This window comes from Myxine glutinosa, chromosome 9 (assembly GCF_964187855.1).
Source record: "Myxine glutinosa chromosome 9, kmMyxGlut1.1, whole genome shotgun sequence".
In the NCBI taxonomy this organism is placed as follows: Eukaryota; Metazoa; Chordata; class Myxini; order Myxiniformes; family Myxinidae; genus Myxine; species Myxine glutinosa.
Genome location: NC_136269.1, coordinates 64866113 through 64873339, shown reverse-complemented (window position 1 = coordinate 64873339; position 7227 = coordinate 64866113). Strand labels below are relative to the sequence as shown.

At 51.7% G+C, this 7227-nt stretch overlaps 1 protein-coding gene across 3 annotated transcripts in view; it reads right to left on the bottom strand.

Annotated features, from left to right (window-relative positions):
• Positions 1-902, bottom strand: part of TTC27 (tetratricopeptide repeat domain 27) — a 169856-nt gene extending 168954 nt beyond the window's left edge. Inside the window, exon 1 of one of the 3 annotated variants that reach the window (XM_078784402.1) lies at positions 639-902. The gene's annotated coding sequence lies outside the window, so the exon portion shown is untranslated. The remainder of the gene's footprint in view (positions 1-638) is intronic. The other 2 variants (XM_078784403.1, XM_078784404.1) reach the window with 2 other exon arrangements.
• Between the last annotated feature and the right edge of the window lie 6325 nt (positions 903-7227).

The window sequence follows — 7227 nt, the reverse complement described above, 5'->3', positions numbered from 1 at the left end:
GGAGGAGGGAGGGGAGGTGTGCGGGGAGGAGGAGTGCGGAGAGGAAGGGGGTGGGATGAGGCGGAGGGAGGAGAGGCTGGGAGGAGGAGGAGAAGGGGGTGGGAGGAGGAGGAGAAGGGGGTGGGAGGAGGGCGGAGGAGGGGCGGAAGGAGGCGGGAGAGGGGTGGGAGGAGGCGGAGGAGGCGGTGGGAGTGGTGGGAGGAGGCGGAGGAGGGGGTGGAAGGGGGCGGAGGAAGAGGTGGGAGGGGCGGAGGAGGGGTGGAGAGGAGGCGGAGGAGGAGTGGGAGGGGCGGGAGGAGGAGGAGGAGTGGGAGGAGGAGGGGTGGGGAGAGGAGGGGTGGTGGGAGGAGGAGGGGTGGTGGGAGGAGAGGGAGGGGAGGGGAGGGGAGGAGGAGGGGGTAGGGGAGGAGGGAGGCGAGGAGGAGGGGGGAGGAGGAGGCGAGGAGGAGGGGGAGGAGGAGGGGAGGAGGGAGTGCATGGAGCAGGGGGAGGTTGGGGATGAGCAGGAGGGTGGGGGAACAAGCCGCCCGACCCGCAGAGCACGTGCGACAAACCCGCGCGCACAGAGTTCAGCGCGAGACAAGGACAGCGAACAGAACAGACGTACACGGTCAGATAAAACACTGTGCTCAACGTACCTGGCGTGCATACCGAGTCAGGGAGCACACCGCGGAGGAGCGCCCCACTCGTCCATCGGATCCAGGGGACCCATTGTCACGGACGCTCGGTCCCGGGCCCGTAGTCCGCACTTGCACCACCAACGGCGGCACGAGTTCGGCGACTGCTCGTCTTCTCAAGCCGCGTGTAGAAGGGGCAACGTGCGGCCCGAGAGGCTTCCGAGCTCACTGCGGCAACGCTTCCGCTACGCACCCCGAACCCGCTCCACGCGTCCCCACCCTCTCACCCCTTCCCCATCCCCGCCCCTACCCTCTCACCCCTTCCCCATCCCCGCCCCTATCTGAGCCCGCGTTACTTTCACGTGTGTGGTTCTTCTCTGTGTATCAATGTTTGTGCGTTGTTTCTCTGTAAATCCTCGGGTGGGAGACGCGCGAACTGAGCCGGACGAGCGGAAGAACCGTTCGGGAGCTTGTGACGCGTCGTTGGTAACGTCCACGTGACGTGCGCCTCGCTGTACGTCGCGTTTGCATCACGTGGACGCGCGCGCCGGAGACCGCGAAAGTTGTTCGAAGCGCTGTGAACGCGCTTTGTAGGATCCACAATCTACACTATTAATATTATTACACGAACTCCTTGGTCGAGCTAACTTTAAGCCACGGTAAAATGCCTCATAAGTTGAGAAGGTGTAATCCTTTTTTTTTAAAACAGCGGCCAATACACCTGGCGCTCACCTGGTAGAATAAACAGCACACTGCACTGACCGATCATCAAAAATGATCCTGATAGAATAAACAGTATGTAAAGGTATTTTAAACCAATTTCAATGGTTGCTCGAAGACAGGGCAGCATGTACAATCATACAACATAATCACAAGACTTTAACCCAAACAAACAAAAAAATAGCTATTTTGGGGGGCAACACCCCCCCTCCCCCAACCCCACCTCCTCCCCCAACCCACCTCCTCCCCAACCCCACCTCCTCCCCCAACCCCCCTCCTTCCCCAACCCCCCCTCCTTCCCCAACCACCACCTCTCCCCCAACCCCACCTCTTCCCCCAACCCCACCTCCTCCCCCAACCCCATATATCTCCAAAACCCCAATTTTTCTCATGCCTTGAGCAAACATTGCTACATCATGGGTGATGAAAGTTGTGGTGAAGTTTCATCGAAATCGTGTTTTTAGTTTCTGAGAAGAAAGCAAATACCTTTTTTTAAATTATTATTATTTTTTGTATACAAGATCGAGGCTCGTGAAGAGCGAACATTAATCACACAAAAAGTCAAACCGACACACAAAACACAAAAAATAAGGGGAGCGGCAGACAAGATGGGAAGAGAGGGGAAGGACACAAACACAAGATTTGAGAGCAGGACAACGGGAGAAATGTGGGAGGGGGAGGGCTTGGGGGAGGTGGGAGAGGTATAAAACATATGACCACTGCAAGGACTTCCAGGAAAGAAGTTGGAATTAAAGAAAAAAAGAAGTGAATCTGGGGTGAATTAGCGGGGGTAGAAAACATCAAGGTTTTGGATGGGGGAAGATAAGAGATGGTGGTGAACAGCTGTTTTAAAGACCTGGAGAGAGGAGGTTTGTAGGGTCAAACCTGGATCCACTTTCACCTCAGTAAACCCCCTTAGACCCCGATGTTTTTAATGCCCTGAACAAACTTTAGTCACAACAAAACAAATTTAATTTGTGCCAAATTTGGTCGCAATCCCATCAGCGGTTTCAGAGAAGACGTTGCACGTGTTGACTGACTGACTGACGCACTGACTGAGGGATGGACGGACTGAAGGACTGACTGACTGACTGACGGATTGACTGACTGACGGATGGACTGACTGACGGATGGACTGACTGACGGACGGATGGACGGACTGACGGGTGGACTGACTGACGGATGGACAGACTGGTGGACTGACTGACTGACTGCCGGATGGACTGATTGACTGACTGATGGACTGGCGGATGGACTGACTGACGGACTGACTGATGGACGGACTGACGGACGGACTGACTGATGGACGGACTGACTGAATGACTGACTGACGGGCGGACGGACTGACTGACTGACGGACTGACGGACTGACTGACTGACGGACGGACTGACTGACGGACGCACTGACGGATGGACTGACTGAATGACTGACTGACTGACGGACGGACTGACTGACTGACTGAGACTGACGGACGGATGGACTGACTGAATGATTGACTGACGGACGGACTGACTGACTGACTGACTGACGACGCACCATCGCCTAAGCTCCCCTGAACTTCGTTCCAGGTGAGCTAAAAATGATCGATCGAAATCGAATGTAATATGCAGTGGAGCATTGAGTGCAAGAATTCACGTCATTTGACAAACTTTAACCTGTCATTATAATGCGAGGAATGATCAGACGTGCCGCTTGTTTTACACTTTCGTTATTCGTAAAATCATTTGTGCTTTAAACGAATAAAATAGTTTTAAAATTTTGAGAAAAGTCTGTTTGTTCATTAACGGGAAACTTCCCTGTAATCCGAGTTCCCTTGGTGGAGATGACGTCAGAATGCAGAAATGGAGGACCGATATCGTTTAAAAGTTCTTTAAAGAGACGTTTTCGAGAGACTTGTGAAGGAAATCTTAATATAATAAATAAACATCTCGGTGTCCATCACGATCACGATCTAAAATGAAATATATACTTTCATCTGCGTCTCTCCTTGTCGACTGTGGAGCACCTGATGACGTCATTTACCATCATATAGCACAATGGCGTTTTACAGTTTTATTTCGTGTGGGTCTAACTCTGATATGAATTAAATTAATTTTCTTTAATTCGGAAATGTGAAATATTTAATTTCATAGTATTCCCTACAAAAATTCCCAGAAGTTTCTGTTTGCATATTTAGTTGAGTGCATTTATTTTTCATCGAAATAGTATTAAATTGAGAGTAAAAATGTAAAATGTTCAATGTACTCTTTTCAAATAGATATATGGGCATTTCAATGCTTGTACGAAGAGGAGCCAGGAAGGATGATGAGCCAGGAAGGACGATGAGCCAGGAAGGAAGAGGAGCCAGGAAGGAAGAGGAGCCAGGAAGGAAGAGGAGATAGGAGGAAGAGGAGATAGGAGGAAGAGGAGCCAGGAAGGAAGGGGAGCCAGGAAGGAAGAAGAGATAGGAGGAAGAGGAGATAGGAGGAAGTGGAGCTAGGAGGAAGAGGAGCCAGGAAGGAAGGAGCGAGGAAGGATGAGGAGCCAGGAGGAAAAGGAGCCAGGAAGGAAGGGGAGCCACGAAGGAAGAGGAGATAGGAGGAAGAGGAGCTAGGAGGAAGAGGAGCCAGGAAGGAAGAGGAGCCAGGAGGAAAAGGAGCCAGGAAGAAAAGGAGCCAGGAGGAAAAGGAGCCAGGAAGGAAGAGGAGCCAGGAAGGAAGGGGAGCCAGGAAGGAAGGGGAGCCAGGAAGGAAGAAGAGATAGGAGGAAGAGGAGATAGGAGGAAGTGGAGCTAGGAGGAAGAGGAGCCAGGAAGGAAGGAGCGAGGAAGGATGAGGAGCCAGGAGGAAAAGGAGCCAGGAAGGAAGGGGAGCCAGGAAGGAAGAGGAGATAGGAGGAAGAGGAGCTAGGAGGCAGAGGAGCCAGGAAGGAAGAGGAGCCAGGAGGAAAAGGAGCCAGGAAGAAAAGGAGCCAGGAGGAAAAGGAGCCAGGAAGGAAGAGGAGCCAGGAAGGAAGAGGAGCCAGGAAGGAAGGGGAGCCAGGAAGGAAGGGGAGCCAGGAACGAAGATTAGCCAGGAAGGAAGAGGAGCCAGGAAGGAAGATGAGCCAAGAAGGATGAGTAGCCAAGAAGTATGAGGAGCCAGGAGGAAAAGGAGCCAGGGGGAAAAGGAGCCAGGGGGAAAAGGAGCCAGGAGGGAAAGGAGCCAGGAAGGATGAGGAGCCAGGAAAGATGAGGAGCCAGGAAGGACGATGAGCCAGGAAGGAAGGGGAGCCAGGAAGGAAGGGGAGCCAGGAAGGAAGGGGAGCCAGGAAGGATGAGGAGCCAGGAAGGAAGGGGAGCCAGGAAGGAAGAAGAGATAGGAGGAAGAGGAGATAGGAGGAAGTGGAGCTAGGAGGAAGAGGAGCCAGGAAGGAAGGAGCGAGGAAGGATGAGGAGCCAGGAGGAAAAGGAGCCAGGAAGGAAGGGGAGCCAGGAAGGAAGAGGAGCCAGGAAGAATGAGGAGCCAGGAGAAAAAGGAGCCAGGGAGAAAAGGAGCCAGGAGGAAAAGGAGCCAGGGAGGAAGAGGAGCCATGAAGGATGATGAGCCAGGAAGGATGAGGAGCCAGGAAGGATGATGAGCCAGGAAGGATGATGAGCCAGGAAGGAAGGGCAGCCAGGAAGGAAGGGGAGCCAGGAGGAAGAGGAGCCAGGAAGGAAGAGGATCCAGGAGGAAGAGGGGCTAGGAAACAGCCCTGCATTTCGGTTGAATATTGCCAGAGGAAGAGGAGCCAGGAAGGAGCCCCAGGTTTTAGTTGAATGTTGCATCTGCAGCACTTTTAGAGTTCACATTTTCACTTTCTTATGTCTTATGTCTTCCTATCACAAAATCATCCACATTGTGATGTCATGTTCCCAGTCATGGCACAGGCAATGGTTGCTCGTGTCATCAAAATTGCATTTACGTTGTCAGAAACGAATCCCATGGTAGTGGCCCGAATGTCCTCACTTGAAGGAGACGGCAAGTATATTGGCGAGAGGAGAGAATAAACGGTTCAGCTGAGCGAGGGTTCCTTGGAAGGGAAAGCAGGGAAGGCGAACATCCCGCAGGAGCTAATTAGAGCGCGAGCCCGCCATGAAGCACGACATGGTGGACACGTTTCCCGGTAGGGGGCATTGTTTTTTTCCGAGCTCCATGTACCACTGTTTTCCCAATTAGACGACGGGAACGTCAACCGCCTGCGCCACAATACGCACCATTGAGTGGACTATGGTGGTGAGTGGATCCGTCGCTCTCATTATCAAATTGCACGCAGAAGGTCTCTTTCCTGCTGCCATCATTTTGATGTACATTGTCCACCCCCCTTCCCGCCCTTCCAACCCAACGCTCCACATCTCCACTCCCTCACCAAGTATGTAATTGCAGTACATCACCCAAAACAATGTGCAAACGTTATGGCTCAAAAGGACGGGACATTGTCCTTTTTCACCTACATATTTATGTTCACATCCCATAAATCTTCCAACTATTTATATTTCCCCTACCTATGGGATCTCGTCACACACACCGATTCAGGAGGTAGCAAAAAGAAATGCGGACGTGCATCCCTTGCATTATGAGACGTCGCTTATATTTAGGATGTTTCTCAAGTTTGCAATGTGTTGACCTATTGAAAAACAGGTCAGTACATTTAGGATGGTTTCTTGCAAGCATATTGCACAACTTTGTCAAAATCATGCTTTGGACACGTGGGTCTGGGTATCATGTATGGCTGCCTGGGGACACAACGAAGTTGCAGTGTGCAGCAGTAATGGACACACGGGTGGCATATGACAGAGGCCAAACCCAAATGGACAATCTCATGGATGTTCTCTCTCTCCGGAAGGACCGTCTGGCAATCCCTCCTATCTACTTAATTAACGATCCTGTTCAGGAGGATCAGTCATTCAAACTCCTGGGTCTCACTTCACTCTCAGACATGATCTTTCTTGGGCAAACCACATTTCAAAGATGGCAACCAAAACCAGTCACCAACTGGGCATCCTCAACTGTACTTAGTCCTTCCTTGGCACACCTGAATGCGACCACCTGCAAGACCTTCAACCGCAGCTTCGTGGAGTACTGCTCTCCTCTCTGGGCTGGTCTCACACCTTGCTCAGCATGATGCCGTGATTTATGGGCCCATCATTTTCCCATCACAGAATGGTCTGTGCTCTCTCTGTCTTCCACTGCCTCCTCTCTCGTCTTGCACCCTCTACTCTTTCCATGCTTTGTCTTCCCACCCTCCCCCTCCAGGTCCCCGCAGGGCACACACAGTCCACCACCAACCCTCTTCTGGTGAAACACCCAAAATCCAGGATCACTGCTCACCTCCACTCATTTGTTCCTCTTTTTTCCTGCCTGTGGAATCAACTTCCACATCCTCTTCAATCTCATGCTTCCCTCCAGGTTTTCAACACAGCTGTTCACTACCATCTCAGATCATCGCCAATCCAAAACCATGATCTTTTATACCCTCGTTAACCCCCTTCATCCCTCAAACCAACTCTAGGCACACCTCCTTCCAAATTTCCAGTTGTTCTTTCCTGAGAGTTTCCTTCCGTATCCATTCTGTCCACCTAATGCTTCCCTTCCTGCCTCTTCTCCCCCAGCTATTAATCTCCACACGCATTGTTTGTTCCTCAACCCCACTGTTGGTGTTTCCCCCGTCTCTCTTTTGCTCCTTTTGCCCTATTGCGTCCTTATCTGTTCAGTGTTTCAGCTCTTCCATGAGCCGTGACTGTACACAAAAAAGGCCAATCATGCAGGGGATTTAACGTGCCACTGGTGCGGGTTGTTTTTAACGAGGAGACCACTGCAGGAGGCGATGCAATAGTTTCAAATAAGAGGGTTAAGAGGAGGTGCAGCTCTTGAAAATAAAATGGCCTTGCTT